The sequence below is a fragment of the Rana temporaria genome, chromosome 11 (genome assembly GCF_905171775.1).
Source record: "Rana temporaria chromosome 11, aRanTem1.1, whole genome shotgun sequence".
In the NCBI taxonomy this organism is placed as follows: Eukaryota; Metazoa; Chordata; class Amphibia; order Anura; family Ranidae; genus Rana; species Rana temporaria.
In genome coordinates this window covers 26001892-26018197 of record NC_053499.1, presented here as the reverse complement: position 1 = coordinate 26018197, position 16306 = coordinate 26001892, and the positions used below count along the sequence as shown (strand labels likewise).

General features: G+C 48.9%; 1 protein-coding gene across 1 annotated transcript in view; it reads left to right on the top strand.

Annotated features, from left to right (window-relative positions):
* Window positions 1–818: 818 nt before the first annotated feature.
* The window catches only part of SLC39A13 (solute carrier family 39 member 13), a 51238-nt gene continuing 35750 nt past the window's right edge, over window positions 819–16306 (top strand). Inside the window, exon 1 of the mRNA XM_040328239.1 lies at window positions 819–919. The gene's annotated coding sequence lies outside the window, so the exon portion shown is untranslated. The remainder of the gene's footprint in view (window positions 920–16306) is intronic.

The following is a 16306-nucleotide window of genomic DNA, read 5'->3' as shown; positions in this document are numbered from 1 at the left end:
CTGAAATTAGTTTTGCAGGTTGGGATGTCTGCAGGAGTGACGTCATTGCAGCCCCAGCCATTCATAGAGGCGGAGCCTTTGAACCTGGGTGAAGATGGCAGCGCCGGTGATCCGGAACAGCGGATGTAAAGTCTCTCATAATGTGCTAGTATATTATGACTTAACCCTGCAGGGGGGTCCGTTTTATTTTAGTCGCAGTTTACTTCTGCTTTAAAATACTTTTTTTTCAACCAGAGTTCAAATTTAAAGCTGAACTCCAGGGCAGCGAAAAAATGTTCCCTTGTAGTGGGACGGTCCCTGCACCTCCTGCATTCCCACTCCCCCACCCAGCAGCACTACCACTGCACCCATCACTTCCATGTCACTCATGTAATGCAGACAGTGCATGCCCCCTCCCTGTAGTAATGACACAATACCCCATCATTCACCTCCCTTCACTGAGCAACACGATGTAACCCTGCAATGCACCCCTTTAATCTCACCCTGCACCTCTGACATTGCACCCCTCTGTCACTCATCTCCCCACAATGTACCCACCAATGTCTCTGCCATTTACGCCTAACTTTGCCATGCTAATGCGGAACTGTCACCCAAATCCGTCACACCTTCCTTAATAAAGCAAGGGACCCCTGACTTGGAAGCTTCCCTGGACTCTCGGTACACCCCATGCAAGAAACTGCTCTCTTTCATATTCCACAATAACTCCTAGGTCCCTTTAACTGCGGCCCCGGAAGTACCTCCCTTTATTTACATTCCCCCATGGCTTCCCGGGCGGAAGCGCTGTGGTATCTCTTCCCCCCGGGTACGGGAAACTCTGGTAAAGGTTCCGGGGGGAGGTGACACGTGGCTCCGCTAGAGGGGCGGGGAGTTGGGCGTAGGAGGACTGGGATGGCTGGGACTGAGAGGACCACCGAGAACGGTAAGGGGGTGTCTGTGGCGTGCAGGGTGGACCCCGCTGTGTATTTGGGGAGACGGGCCCCGGGGAGAGCTGTACATGCATGCTTGTTGTTGTGGGACTAAAAGTCTTAGCGTGTCTTGTTGCCACTTGTGCAGCAGCTGTGGACCAGGACATTCCTTCCTCCAATACATGAAATAAGCAGGGTTTTTTTTCAGGGGGAACTCAGTTCCACCACCTCTGGCTCAGAACCTTTGGTGCCTGCTCACCACAATCACTTGTAAACACAGAAGTCTGGTTTCTGTGTTTACAAGTGACAGCTTTGTTGACCCCTGAACTCTGCACCCTGTATGTAATGCAATTCTGCTATTTAATGCCCCTTTAAGACCCTTCTACTGTTTGTGAAATCTTAACGGGTCGTGGTTGAGTTCCTGCACCTATTTTCTGAGAAAAAAAGCTCTGGAAATAAGACCTCTGCCAGGTTAGCCCCCCCCCCCCCCCATATAAAAAATGTTGACTTTTTTATGCAGTTTGTTAGATTTTTGTTAGATCAGATTAGACAAATCGTTGTTCGCGTTAGATCTCGCACAGAAGAAGCAATATTAACAGTTATTTGCTGGGGGGGCGCTAACCCGTCATCAGCTCCCCCCCCCCTTATCAAATTTTATAGCCAAAAATCATTCAGGCTAATAGATATTCGTTAGATCCGGTAAGATCAAATGGTTTTAACGTTAGATCTCACATAATTAGAGACTTATTACGTGATTAATGTAAAGCGCTGCGTAAACTGTTGGCGCTATATAAATCCTGTATAATAATAATAATTAATGAGGGGCGCTGGCCCCCCCTTATCAATTTTTTTTGGGCCAAAAATCATTCAGGCTAATAGATATTCGTTAGATCCGGTAGGATCAAGTGGTTTTAACGTTGGATCTCACATAATTTCCAAGATATTCCACATAAAAAAAATAGATATTGGGCTGTACATATGGACGGGTTGGCCCCCCCTTATCAAATTTTCTGGGCAAAAGTCATTCAGGCCAATAGATATTCGTTCGATCCGGTAAGATCAACTGGTTTTAACATTAGATCTCACATCATTTCAGAAATATTCCACATAAAAATAGAGATATTTGATGCAGGTTTCTGTCCAAAAATCATTCAGGCTAATAGATATTCGTTGGATCCGGTAAGATCAAGTGGTATTAACGTTGGATCTCACATAAAAAAAGTAAAAATGTTTTATATGGGGGGGGGGGTATAACCCGGCAGAGGTGAAATAAGGACTGTCTGTGACTCCTGGGAAAATGTGGAGGCAGCCTGTGAGTGTTTACAATAGTTTATGACATTCCTATCCAGAGGAGGATTCCTAACATCCATGGAGGTGCATTGTAGATCCCAGCTGTCCTGGGGGGTGACCACCAGAGTGGATCAGGGGTGACCACCAGAGCGGACTGGGGACTATCCCAGGGGTGACTACCAGAGAGGACCGGGTAATAGGAAGGGAAAAACTGCCGCTCCAGGTGAGTGCACTGTGCAATCAATGTCCTCTCAGAACCAAATGGGTGCCGGCAATGCACGAAGCAAAACTTGAAGAGGAGATATGGACACCTGCACACCAAAAAAAAGAGAGAGGACCGGGGGTGACCACCAGAGAGGACCGGGGACTATCCCGGGAGGTGACTACCAGAGAGAACTGGGAACTGTCCCATGATGACCACCAAAAGGGACCAGGGCCTGTCCTGGGGATGACTACCAGAAAGCACCATGGGTGACCATCGGAGAGGACCAGGAACTGTCTTGGGGGTGACTGATGCATGGGACTGTATTGGGGGTGATGATAGATGGGACCGGGGACTGTATTGGGGGTCACCGATAGATGGGTCCGGGGACTGTATTGGGGGTGACCGATAGATGGGTCCGGGGACTGTATTGGGGGTGACCGATGCATGGGACCGGGGACTGTATTGGGGGTGACCGATGCATGGGACCGGGGACTGTATTGGGGGTGACCGATGCATGGGACCGGGGACTGTATTGGGGGTGACCGATAGATGGGACCGGGGACTGTATTGGGGGTGACCGATAGATGGGACCGGGGACTGTATTGGGGGTGACCGATAGATGGGACCGGGACTGTATTGGGGGTGACCGATAGATGGGACCGGGACTGTATTGGGGGTGACCGATAGATGGGACCGGGACTGTATTGGGGGTGACCGATAGATGGGACCGGGACTGTATTGGGGGTGACCGATAGATGGGACCGGGACTGTATTGGGGGTGACCGATAGATGGGACCGAGACTGTATTGGGGGTGACCGATAGATGGGACCTGGGACTGTCTTGGGGGGGGGGGGGGTGACCGCTAGACGGGACCGGGGACTGTCTTGGGGTGGTGACCGCTAGACGGGACTGTCTTGGGGTGGTGACCGCTAGACGGGACCGGGGACTGTCTTGGGGGGGGGGGGGGGTGACCGCTAGACGAGACCGGGGACTGTCTTGGTGGGGGGTGACTGCTAGACTGGACCGGGGACTGTCTTGGGGGGGGTGACTGCTAGATGGGACCGGGGACTGTCTTGGGGGGGGGGGGGGGTGACCGCTAGACGGGACCGGGGACTGTCTTGGGGGGGGGGGGGGTGACCGCTAGACGGGACCGGGGGCTGTCCTGGGGGTGACCACTAGAAGGGTTGGGGACTGTCCTGGGGGGTGACTACTAGAAGGGACCGGGACTGTCCAGGGAGTAACTGATGTTAGCAGAGGGGCCGGCTGTCTCTTCTGGGCTGTGGAGTGACCTTGTGATGGCGCTCATGTGGCGCACACCGTATCATTAGGGACAATTATCCCCTTGGTGGAGTGGTACATGTGCCACAGAGTACCCCGTTGCCTCTTGGGATCCATGACATGGGCATCCCACTGCCGGTGCAGCAGACATCGCGTTGTGTTCTGTTGCCCGGGGACAAGGAATATGTAGCCCTCTGCCCCATGTTCCGGTGTGCTTTGTGAGCCTGGCTATGGTGTTGGACAGGTCACCCCCCCCCCCCTTCCTCATAACATTGTCCAACAATCAAGGGGAAAGCCGTTTGATGGTTCCCAGTCACAGAGCATAACTTAAAAAAGTATTTCAAATGTCAGTTTATGATTTTTAGAGGTTCTCTTCTGGACCCTCCAGCAAGAACAAATACTACTTGACTTGACTTGAAACAATGCTTGTGTATTCTCGAGGTCTATGGACACGTCAAAGTCTGACCAAAGTAGTGCAGGAACTACTTTTGAAGTCGCACAGATATGATGGGTAATCATTGGAAATCATGGGGTACGACTTGTCTTTGTTTTGACTTTGCAGTCCCAAGTCGCAGGACAAGTCGCACAAGTGTGAAAGGGGCCTAAAACAGGTTGCCCTCACCTCCTGGTCCTGTTGCGACTCATTTATTCTGGTTTGCCATCACTTTCTGTACTGGAAACGATGATCACCAGGACCAAAAAAAACTGGTTACATCTCGTCAACGGGGGTCATAATTGAATCGAGTTGCGAGGGCAAATATTGTATGGAGAAAAAATATATTTAATGAATTCCGATACATGGAGCTTTAGCAAGGTAAATGTCATCCGGGTTGGCATGCTGGACAGGGAAGTATTCTTGATACAATATTTGCAGAGAACATTTATATTACTGACGACAGTTGGGTTAATCTGTTAGAAGCCGATCAAATAAGTGTTTGGACCCAGTGCTGGGAGATTCTGTATTCTCCATATGAGCTTTTCCCTTTTTCATCTGAAATGGATTTGAGCGGCTGCCATTTTTCAGTTTGAATGTTTCCTGGGATGTTCCGCTCAGTGCAATGTGAAGCCGACCACAGCCACTGTGACAGTAGGTAGATTTCACTCAGTACACCCTTTCACAGCTGGCGTTGGGTCGGTCCTCTACACATTCTAGTAGGTGATTGGACACTAGAGGTCGACCGATATATCGGCAGTCCGATATATCGGCTGTTATTTTGCCGTTTTGGAGAAATCGGCATCGGCCGATTTTTATCCAAATTAGGCCGATATTTTACATGGTGGCTAGCGGTGCCACAGATCCGGAGCTAGGCCGGAGGTTTGCCACCGCGGTCACAGCATCAGGAAAGGCCGCGGCTTCGGCCTAGCTCCATCTTGGTACACCCAGCGCGGCGGCCCTCCTCTCTGTTTACACCCACAGAGGAGGGGCCTGCGCTCGTGGGACACGCATCGCTCTCTGGTGTCTGTGCTACGGTGGGCGGGGGGGGGGGTGTCTATACTGGAGGGAGCGGGGGTCTGACACCTTTTTTTTTTTTTTTTTTTTTTTTTTTTTTTTTTGCACCAGTGCCACTTGCCATCCAGTGCCATCTGCCAGTGCCAATTAGTGCCACCTTCCATCCAGTGCCAATTAGTGCCACATTCCATCCAGTGCCATCTGCCAATGTCACCTGCCAGTGCCAATATCAGTGCCACCATCCAGTGCTAATTAGTGCCGCCTTCCATCCAGTGCCACCTACCAGTGCCAACTAAAGTCATCAGTGCCACCTGCCAATGCCAACCAGTGCCATCTGCCAGTGCTAACTATTGCCATCCAATGCCACCTGCCAGTGCCAATTAGAGCCACTTGCCAGTCAGTGCCAACCAGTGCCACTTGCCAGTGCCAACCAGTGCCACTTGCCAATTGGTGCCATCTGCCAATCAGTGCCAACTGCCAGTGTCAATAAGTGCCACCTGCCAATCAGTGCCATATGCTAGTACCATCTTTCAGTGCCATCCAGTGCCACCTGCCAATCAGTGCCTTCTGCTTGTGCCATCTTCCAGTGCCAATTAGTGCCATCCAGTGCCACAAACAAGTGCCACCAAAAAAATAAAAAAATTGGCCGCAAAAATCGGCATCATATATCGTCCATCGGCCGCCCAGATTTCTAAATATCGGCTTCGGCCAGAGAAAAACCCATATCGGTCAACCTCTATTGGACACTGAGTAGGGTCTCACCAATACCTTTTTTTTTTTTTTATCTATCAGTAAGCACGAGTACCAATATTTTCGGTCAAGTACTCGCCGATGCAGAGTACCGATACTTTGCTATTTGCGTCAATATAAAAAATAATCTGCAAAGAATCGCATGTGATTTGAACAGGAATGCAGTGCAATTCCTGTCCGAATCGCATGCAATTTCCCCCACTGTGTGTGTGTGTGTGTGTGTGTGTATAGAAAGGGAAAATTGCCATCTAGCAGGCAGTCTATTAAAAATGTTAGAACACACCGTACATATCTGGCCAAATACAAAGTCTGCTTAGGTGTCCCGTCCCGCCGATGATGGCAAATCACGGCCACTGGAGGTGCTCACAAGGCTGGAGAAGAAGATCCAGAACCCCGTGGGTATGGGTTGGAATTGATGTCCACTAGGGAGGGTAGAACTGCCTCTACATCTCCTCCATCCCTGCGAGCGCCCCCAGCGGCCCTAATTTGCTATCGCCAGTCCTGAGATTTACCCAGCTCTGCCAGACAGAGCCAGGTTGGTTACTTCTATACTACAGTTCACTGATACCGCTAGGTCGCCTCCCTGCCCCAACCTGTGACTGGACAGTAAATCGGCAGCATCAGACTGATGAAGTCATCCCTCTACTCACTATGCACTCCTCCTGTCAGTCATCCCTCTACTCACTATGCTCTCTCCTCCTGTCAGTATGTGGTGTTCTGTCAAAAGTTCCAACTTATCAAAATCTCCAACCGTGGGTTCTGCGCATGCGCGAGCACGTCCACGAGAACGTCTTTCTGCTGCATGTCGGCTTCCTATCAAATACACCAACTCCACTCGCTGCACACGATGATCACAACTTGCACATTACAAAAAGGAAATCATTTTGGGGGGTGCAAACTAAACGAAAATAACTGAAAAAAAAACCACATCATTTGCAGCCTTGCTGCTGCCCGTCAATTGCGGCCTCGCCGCGCCCCCCTCGATTGCGGCCTCGCCGCGCCCCCCTCGATTGCAGCCTCGCCGCGCCCCCCTCGATTGCAGCCTCGCCGCGCCCCCCTCGATTGCAGCCTCGCCACGCCCCCCTCGATTGCAGCCTCGCCGCGCCCCCTCGATTGCAGCCTCGCCGCGCCCCCTCGATTGCAGCCTCGCCGCGCCCCCTCGATTGCAGCCTCGCCGCGCCCCCTCGAACGCAGTGGCACACTGGATTCACATCTAGTAATGACCTTCCACTCTAACAGTCTGAGTGCTGCTGTACAGGAGGGTAGAAAATGCCAATAGCAAGTCAAGTTCAGGTACTTATTCTAGTTGCATAAAAAACAAAAATGGAATGCTTTTTTCTAAGTAAATATATAACGCATTCATTGATTTTATTTTTTTAATGTCTTCCTGGAATTCAGCAAGTGGTTATTGGTTGCAGAGCCCCACAATAGGTAAAGTAGAGGTTAACCATCCCCGGTGTAGTGATAAAACCAGAATTGGTGGTGAGGTTGGGGAAAGCGGTGAGGGGGCATTCAGGTAGAGCTCTGGGCAGGATGTGGTGAGGAAAGGATGTGGGTCTTCTAGAGATTTCAGAGGGGAATGTAGTAAGTGATTCAGGTAGTCGCAGAAAGAAATTGACAGCAGTGATGGCCTTCTACCAACAACGACACTCCAATTTTAGATGCATTTTTTATTTATTTTTTCATAAAAATGGGGTACAACGGGGAAGATCTCAAAGGTGTTACATGGCGCTCAGTCTCTCTCTGATTGGGTGCTGTCTGGCGTGACACACCAGGGATTTCACCTACCTGTTGTACCCCATTTTTATGACAAGACAACTGTACCCTAACGGATAAGTTCCCCTTTCCGGAGCAGGTTGCATGTTACACCCAAACAGGGCCGCCATCAGGGGGGTACAGGCATTACACCTGTAAGGGGCCCGATGGTCCCCAGGGGCTTGGCTGGCCCCCCTCCCATTTAAAAAAATAAATAAATTGCATTACACCTGTAAGGGGCCCGATGGTCCGCAGGGCCCCTTACAGGCCCCCCTCTTGTTTTTTTAATTTTTTTATTTAATTTACATTTTGCATTACACTTGTGAGGGGCCCCTTACAGGCAAGGCTGGCCCCCCTCCCATGTAAAAAAATAAAATAAATTGCATTACACCTGTAAGGGGCCCGACAGGCCCCCCCTCTCGTTTTTTTATTTTTTATTTAATTTACATTTTTTTGCATTACACTTGTGACGGGCCACTTACAGGCAAGGCTGGCCCCCCTCCCGGTTTTTTATTTTATTATTTTTTATTTTATTATTATTTAAAAAAAAAAATTGCATTACACCTGTAAGGGGCCCAATGGTCCCCAGGGCCTCTTACAGGCCCGGCCGGCCCCCCCTCCCGTTTTTTTTTGCATTAAACTTGTAAGGGGCCGGACTACAGGGACCTCATTGTCCAGTGGTGAGATGATTGGAGCTTTGTGACATGGTGTATTATCCTGCTGGAAGGAGCCATCAGAACATGGGGACACTGTAGTCATAAAGGGATGGTCATGGTCAGCAACAATACTCGGGTAGGCCGTGGTGTTTAAACGATGCTCAATTGGTACTAAGGGGCCCAAAGTGTGCCAAGAAAATATCCCCCACACCATTACACCACCACCAGCCTGAACTGTTGATACAAGGCAGGTTAGATCCATGCTTTCATGTTGTTTACACCAATGTTGTCCGATTTTTGAGCCCTTTGCGAATTGTAGCCTCAGTTTTCTGTTCTTAGCTGATAGGAGTGGCTCCCGGTGTGATCTTCTGCTGCTGTAGCCCATCTGCTTCAAGGTTCGATGTGTTGTGTGTTCAGAGATTGTATTCTGCATACCTTGGTTGTAATGAGTGGTTATTTGAGTTACTGTTGCCTTTCTATCATCTCGAACCAGTCTGCCCATTCTCCTCTGACCCCAACAAGGCATTTTCCTCCCCACAGCTGTTGCTCACGGGATATCTTCTCTTTTTCTGACCATTCTCTGTAAACCCGAGAGATGGTTGTGTGTGAAAGTCCCATTAGATCAGCAGTTTTTGAAATACACAGACCAGCCCGTCTGGCACCAACAACCATGCCACATTCAATTCTCTTAAATCCCCTTTTCTTCCCCATTCTGATGATCAGTTTGAACTTCAGTCTAGATGCCTAAATGCATTGAGTGGCTGCCATGTGATTGGCTGATTAGCAATTAGTGTTGCCAATCAATTGAACAGGTGAGTGTATGTAGGGTGTGACATGCTTCTATACACCTGCCGCCAGCGCTCCCCTCTCTCTGTGACAGCAGACAGGGGATCCTCTTCCCACACCCGTTGTCACTTTTTTTTAAAAAACAGCACGGCAGTGCGGGGCCGCAACCTCACAGCCACGTCATTTATTTAGAGTCCTGTGAAAGAAAAAAACGACAAATGGCATCTACCACAGCAGCAGACATACTTGTACTTTGAGTTGGCTGTGAGCGCCGCTGCTCAGCATGCTTGTAGTCCATTCAGTCTTCTTCTAGCTTTATAAGGGATATGTGCAAATGTAGAGGAAGAGTTGCCAGGAGCCTGATATTGCTCCCCCTTCTGCTGATCACAGGGAACCTAGCTTTTAAAGTGGTTGTAAACCTCAGACATGAAATATGAACAAATCATAACCCTCTATAGCAGATGTATGAAATTAAAAATTCATGGATGTCTAGTCAGTAAAATCTCCCAGTAAGGGAGTGGGTTAAAATAAAATAATAGAAGGGAGGGCATGGGATAGCGTCCCCCCATGCCCAAATATTAGGGAATTTGACATTTTTGTTTGTTTATCAAATGCTATCCCTTACAGTGCCCCCCCCCCTTTGTTTATGGATTAATTTTGGGAATCAATTGGCCATGCCTTCAACTCGGCGAGCGGGAGGATGGGAATTAAATAAGGGAGATGGAAAGATCCCAATTGTAGGAATGTGATCGTTTGGTTCCTTCTTGTTTTGTTTTTTTTTCCTTTTCTTTCTTTCTTCTCTTCCTCTCTTGAGAGGATTGAATAGAGAGATTGTATTATGCTAAATTCTTTGGAATGTATTTGGATCTATTTACTTATATTTGTTAAGATGATTGCTATTTCCCATGTTTTGTACAAATGAAGAGGAAAATTTATTTTGAAAAAATAAAGAAATTGAAAAAAAAAAAAAAAAAATCTCCCAGTAAAGATCCGAATCGCATGTTTGTGCGATGACTCGGATCCTTCACATCACAGCCCCCCATATTTCTATTACAGTCCCCTTCTTACATCGGTGTCCCCTTCACAGTAAAGTTTTTCTTCACATCACAATTGAGCCCCAAAACACATCCTCCCCCCTTACATCAAATCCCCCCTCATCACAGTATCCCCTTTATGGCAAAGCCCCCCCCCCCCTTTCATAGCAGTGTCCTTAGCCCCCTTCGTATTGGTGTCCTTATCGGCCCCCCTTCGTATTGGTGTCCTTATCGGCCCCCCTTCGTATTGGTGTCCTTATCGGCCCCCCTTCGTATTGGTGTCCTTATCGGCCCCCCTTCGTATCGGTGTCCTTATCGGCCCCCCTTCGTATCGGTGTCCTTATCGGCCCCCCTTCGTATCGGTGTCCTTATCGGCCCCCCTTCGTATCGGTGTCCTTATCGGCCCCCCTTCGTATCGGTGTCCTTATCGGCCCCCCTTCGTATCGGTGTCCTTATCGGCCCCCCTTCGTATCGGTGTCCTTATCGGCCCCCCTTCGTATCGGTGTCCTTATCGGCCCCCTTTGGTATCGGTGTCCTTATCGGCCCCCTTTGCAGCGGTGTCCTTGGCCTTAGCAGTGCAAACGCGGCAAAACGGACGTTTTAAATGTTGGTTACTATCTGTTAAGGATGAGCTCCGGCGTGTTCGTACACCCCAGCCCGCCAGGAAGTCGGCACTGCGCTTATCGCAGGCAGGGAGACATTTTCTGATCTCTGCAGCCGCGAATCGGGACAATGGGGTAGATTCAGGTAGCAATTACGCCTGCGTATCCATAGATACGCAGCGTAATTGCTAAGTAGCACCGGCGTATCGACTTTCTGTATTCAGAAAGCTCGATACGCCGACTGTAGCCTAAGATATGACTGGCATAAGTCTCTTATGCCGTCATATCTTAGGCTGCATTCTGACGCTGGCCGCTAGGTGGCGTTCCCGTAGTGGTCAGCGTAGAGTATGCAAATTGCATACTCACGCCGATTCACCAATGTACGCGCGCCCGGCGTTCGAGTTTTACGTCGTTTGCGTACGGCGCTTCCGTCGTAAGGCTGCTCCTGCTATTAGGAGGCGCAGCCAATGCTAAGTATGGATGTCGTTCCCGCGTCGCGTTTTTCGAAATTTGCGTTGTTTGCGTAAGTGGATTGTGAATGGCGCTGGACGCCATTTACGTTCCCGTTGAAGCAAATGACATCCTTGCGGCGTCATTTACCGCAATGCACGTCGGGAAAGTTTCCCGACGGAGCATGCGCACTACGTTCGGCGCGGGAACGCGCCTAATTTAAATGATCCACGCCCCCTACGGGATCATTTAAATTACGCGCGCTTACGCCGGCCACTTTTACGCAACGCCCCCGCAAATTACCGAGCAAATGCTTCGTGAATGAAGTGTAGCTCAAGTAATTTACGGAGGAGTAGTGTAAAAACGGTACGCTGCGCCTCCGTAGTAGAGCGCGCCCCTACCTGAATCCACCCCAATGTGTCACTGCCTGTGATTAGCGCAGTGCCGACTTCCTGGCGGGCTCTGCACGTGGGCTGTGTGAACACGCCGGAGCTCATCCTTACTATCTTTCAAGTTAAATCATTGAGGAGAGGTTGTAAAAACGTCCCGTGTACATGAAGCTGTAACGGTGTGTTAGAGCCGCTGTATAGAGAGAATGACCTTCAGTAACTTTAGTCCTTTAATTACTGATTACATAAGGATAATTCAGAGGAAAACACATTCCCTGGAGGCTCGTTACTGTGAGATGTGAGCGGGATTAGTGAAGGTGTATTCATTATTCTGGTTAGTCAGAGGTTGAAGGATCTTCCCCGAGGCTGAGTGCTCACATTCATCCTTCTGAACCTTTTCACCATTTTGCCTTTCACTCCTTTTCCTTCGTGTGTTTTTCTTCTTTTTTTCCTGGATAGTGAATATTCTCCTTGTCATCTGTGTGCTCAGCTCCTGATCTGTCCAGCAGGCACCGCTCAGCAATCCAGCTCAATCAGTCCATAGAGCTCCGCTGGGTAAGCGTGTGATTGTCGCCCAGGGTTGTCAGTTCAGTATAGAGGGGGGAAAAAATATCTCTTTCATTCATGAGGAATGCAAACTTTATGTATTGAGTTAGTTCACCCCAAGGCTCAGGCTGACATTTCTGTCTTTGGTAAATACCGGCAGGTTAATGGACCTGCTGGCTTCATTTCATTGCTCGGGATTCCTGTGGTGAGTCCTCCACATTCCCAGGTCCTCGTATGCACTGCAGTCACTATGAGTTTTCATTCATTTCACGTCGGCGATCGCAAAAACCTGCAGAGCCGGGTCGCCAGGCACCTGAAAATCTATTTTTACTTCTTTTTTTTTTTTTTTTTTTTAATTTTAGTTTATTGTGCTGTTGAGTAATGTCGTCGCTTTTATGCAATCCATGTTTGTTATGGGGAATCCGACAGTAGAACTGCATGCTACATCATGAAGATTTCTCTACTAGATCCCCCCCCCCCAAGAATTAGAAGTGGTTTTCAGAATCTTACAAAAGTTTTTATTTTTTATATTTTTTTTATTTTTTTGGGTTGGTCTAGATCAGTGGTCTCCAAACTGCGGCCCGTTGCTTGCTTTTATCTGGCCCTTGGGGCACTATTTCATCCACTGATACCAACAATGGGACATAGTTTCTCCTACTGACACCAACAAAGGGGCACAATGACACCAAGGATGGGACACAATTCCTCACAATGACACCAAGGATGGGACACAATTCCTCACAATGACACCAAGGATGGGACACAATTCCTCACAATGACACCAAGGATGGGACACAATTCCTCACAATGACACCAAGGATGGGACACAATTCCTCACAATGACACCAAGGATGGGACACAATTCCTCACAATGACACCAACAACGGGGCACAGTTTTTCTTAAAGGGGTGGTTCACCCTAAAAACTACTTTTTTTTTATTACACTGGCCCCCCACATTACAATACGATTAAGGCAATAATTATTTTTTTGATGCTGTACATACCTTTGTACAGCATATTCACCCGTTGCTTCGGGGTTGCGAGTCCCGCGGGAGTGGGCGTTCCTAACATGTCTGTGATTGACAAAAACGAGCTTCCCCCCCGTCGCGTAAGCCGCGTCACGGTTGGCGAAAGGAGCCGAACGGCGAGTCGGCGCTATACTGCGCATCGCTGTTCGGCTCCTTTCGCCAATCGTGACGCGGCTTACGCAACGGGGGGGGGGGAGCTCGTTTTTGGTCAAAATGTCAATCACAGACATGTTAGGAACGCCCACTCTCGCGGGACTCGAAGCCACGGGTGAATATGCTGTACAAAGGTATGTACAGCATAAAAAAATAAATAATGGCCTTAATCGTATTGTAATGTGGGGGGCCAGTCTAATAAAAAAAAAGTCGTTTTTAGGGTGAACCACCCCTTTAATGACACCAACAATGGGACTTAATGACGGGGCACAATTGCTCACACTAAAGCAATAGGGCATTCATTTTTCCCACTGATGTCGGGACATTTCGAAACCTACTGACCACTGTCCGGCCCTCGTAAACTCTGACGGAAAGTAAACTGGCCCTTTGCTTAGAAAGTTTGGAGACCCCTGGTCTAGATCACAGGTGTCAAACACAAGGCCCGCGGGCCCTCCAGGCTATTTCATGTGGTCCTAGCACCTCTCCTCCAGCCTTCCTCTGGTCCTACTGCAAACCTTTACGTTCTGCTATCAAGCAATGCATCCAGCTTCTTCCCAGCAGCAGCATAAGGAAAGGGGGATGCACTGTGATGTAAGGGAGAGTGGAGGACTCAACTTCTAAAGGTGGGTGGCTCTTGACATCTAATATAAAGTTGAGGGGATGTGCTGGACATCTAATCTTACAGATACTACCGGCCCTTTTGAGGGCAATCGTAATACTGATGCAGCCCACGATGAAATTGAGTTTGACACCCTTGCTCTAGATCATAGGGATGAGGGAGCTGCTGTTTGTGGTGCAGGCTGCTTATTCCCCAATGAGCTACTGATCTGGAACAAACCTAGAGCCAAAGTTTCTTCATGTATCCTGGGTTTCACGTGACGAGTTGGGCATTGCACCCAGTGGACTCGGGATAGTGTGGGAGATCATGCATCAGACTAACCTGGAGTGGTACCCACTTGTCTGCATAGAGCCAATGAGGTTTGAAGGTCTGATATGCTGTGTTTTTCTCCAAAGGTGGATCGGTCCCCTTAGACCCCTTTCACGCTGGGGCGTTTTTCAGGCGCTTTTGGGCTAAAAATAGCGTCTGAAAAACACCTCCCCTGCAGTCCCAGTGGGAAAGCCAGAGTGCTTTCACACTGGGGCGATGCGCAGGCAGGACTCGCACCCACGATTTTCCCCTTATTTTAAGTCGGAAAAAGTGTGCGGTATATGCAGATAAATACGGTATGTATTTGAGTATAGCAGGATATTGAAGCAGAACGTCACTTGGGAATGTTGTTATCCCCTCCTGCTTGTCTATGCTTTGTGTACATATTCATTCTTATAAAAAAAAATGTTTATGTTTTTTAATACAAAAAAAAAAAAATACTATAGACCAGTGGTCTCCAAACTGCGGTCCGGGGGCCTAGCAGGACACAGTAGTGCTGCAGGAGGGATTCATCTATCAGCACTGAGTGTTGATTGGGGGGGGGATCAAGTGATATTCTTTCTTTTTTCAGCAGCTAACATGCACTTTGAAGTCTAAAGCATGCTTCTTATCATAATAGTACACATTTAGGCCCCTTTCACACTGAGGAGTTTTTCAGGCGGTATAGCGCTAAAAATAGCGCCTAAATACCACCTGAAAAACTCCTGCCCAGCATTCTCCATGTGAAAGCCAGAGGGCTTTCACACTGAGGCGATGCGCTGGCAGGAGAGAAAAAAATCTCCTGTCAGCAGCATCTTTGGAGCGGTGTGTATACCGCTCCTTCACCGCTCCTTCCCATTTAAAACGATGGAAAACTGCGGTAATACCGCCCGCAATGTGCCTCTGCAGAGGCCGCGGCAATTCCGACGGTATAGCGCGGCTATTTTTAGCGGTGCTATACCGCCACCGCACCTCCCACCCCAGTGTGAAAGGGGCCTTAGAGCTGCACAATTAATCGTGAAAAAATTGTGATCTTGATTCAACCCCCCTGAGATCTCCAATGCAGAGTTTGCTAATTCTTTCATATAACAAGTGGAGCTACTTATCAGCTGTCAAAAGAAAAAATCCGGGAAGTCTGCCAAGTTTTTAACAGGAAACATTGTAACTTCCTTTTTAGATCAAAGGGATACATTTCTGTGTGTAAAGAAAAAATCTGGGCAGTCTGCCAAGTTTGTAACAACATGAAACATTGTAGCTTCTTAGATTAAACTTGTGTGTGTAAATGCAGGAAGTTTAACCACTTAAAGGGGTTGTAAAGGTACATTTTTTTATTTTTTTCCTAAATAGCTTCTTTATACCTTTGTGTAGTCCTCCTTCACTTACCTCATCCTTCCATTTTGCTTTTAAATGTCCTTATTTCTTCTGAGAAATCCTCACTTCCTGTTCTTCTGTCTGTAACTCCACACAGTAATGAGAGGCTTTCTCCCTGGTGTGGAGTGCCGTGCTCGCCCCTTGGACTACGGGAGAGTCAGGACGCCCACTAACACACAGCTCCTTTATCAGCAACGTAGAGAGCGTCCTGACTCTCCGGTAGTCCAAGGGACTTCCTCTTAACCCACTCCTCTCCCCCTTACATGCCACATTTGGCATGTAATTTTTTTTTGGGGGGGGGGGGGCTTCAGGAGAAGGGGACTTCCTGTCCCACTTCTTCCTTCCACCGAGGGGCTGCAAAGGCGATACGTCATATCGCCTTTTGGCAGCCCCTCCCTGTAGGCGATCGCTTGGGACACGTGACAGGTCCCAGGCGATCGGCTGTCCAATCAAATAGCGCAGCGCCGGGCTGCGCGCGCATGCGCAGTGACGCTCGCGCATGCGCAGTGGGTGCCCGGCCGTGAAGCCGAAAGCTGTCAAGGCCGGGATGCCCACAGTGACAATGAAGACGCGGGCCGGGGAGGGGGGGAGAGAAGCGGACCCCCGGCCGGCGCGTCGCTGGAACCCTGGAGCAGGTAAGTGTCAGTTTATTAAAAGCCAGCAGCTACACTTTTTGTAGCTGCTGACTTTTAATAAACTTAAAAAATGGGTGGAAAACCCCTTTAAGTTCAAATCAATATTTTTTTGCTA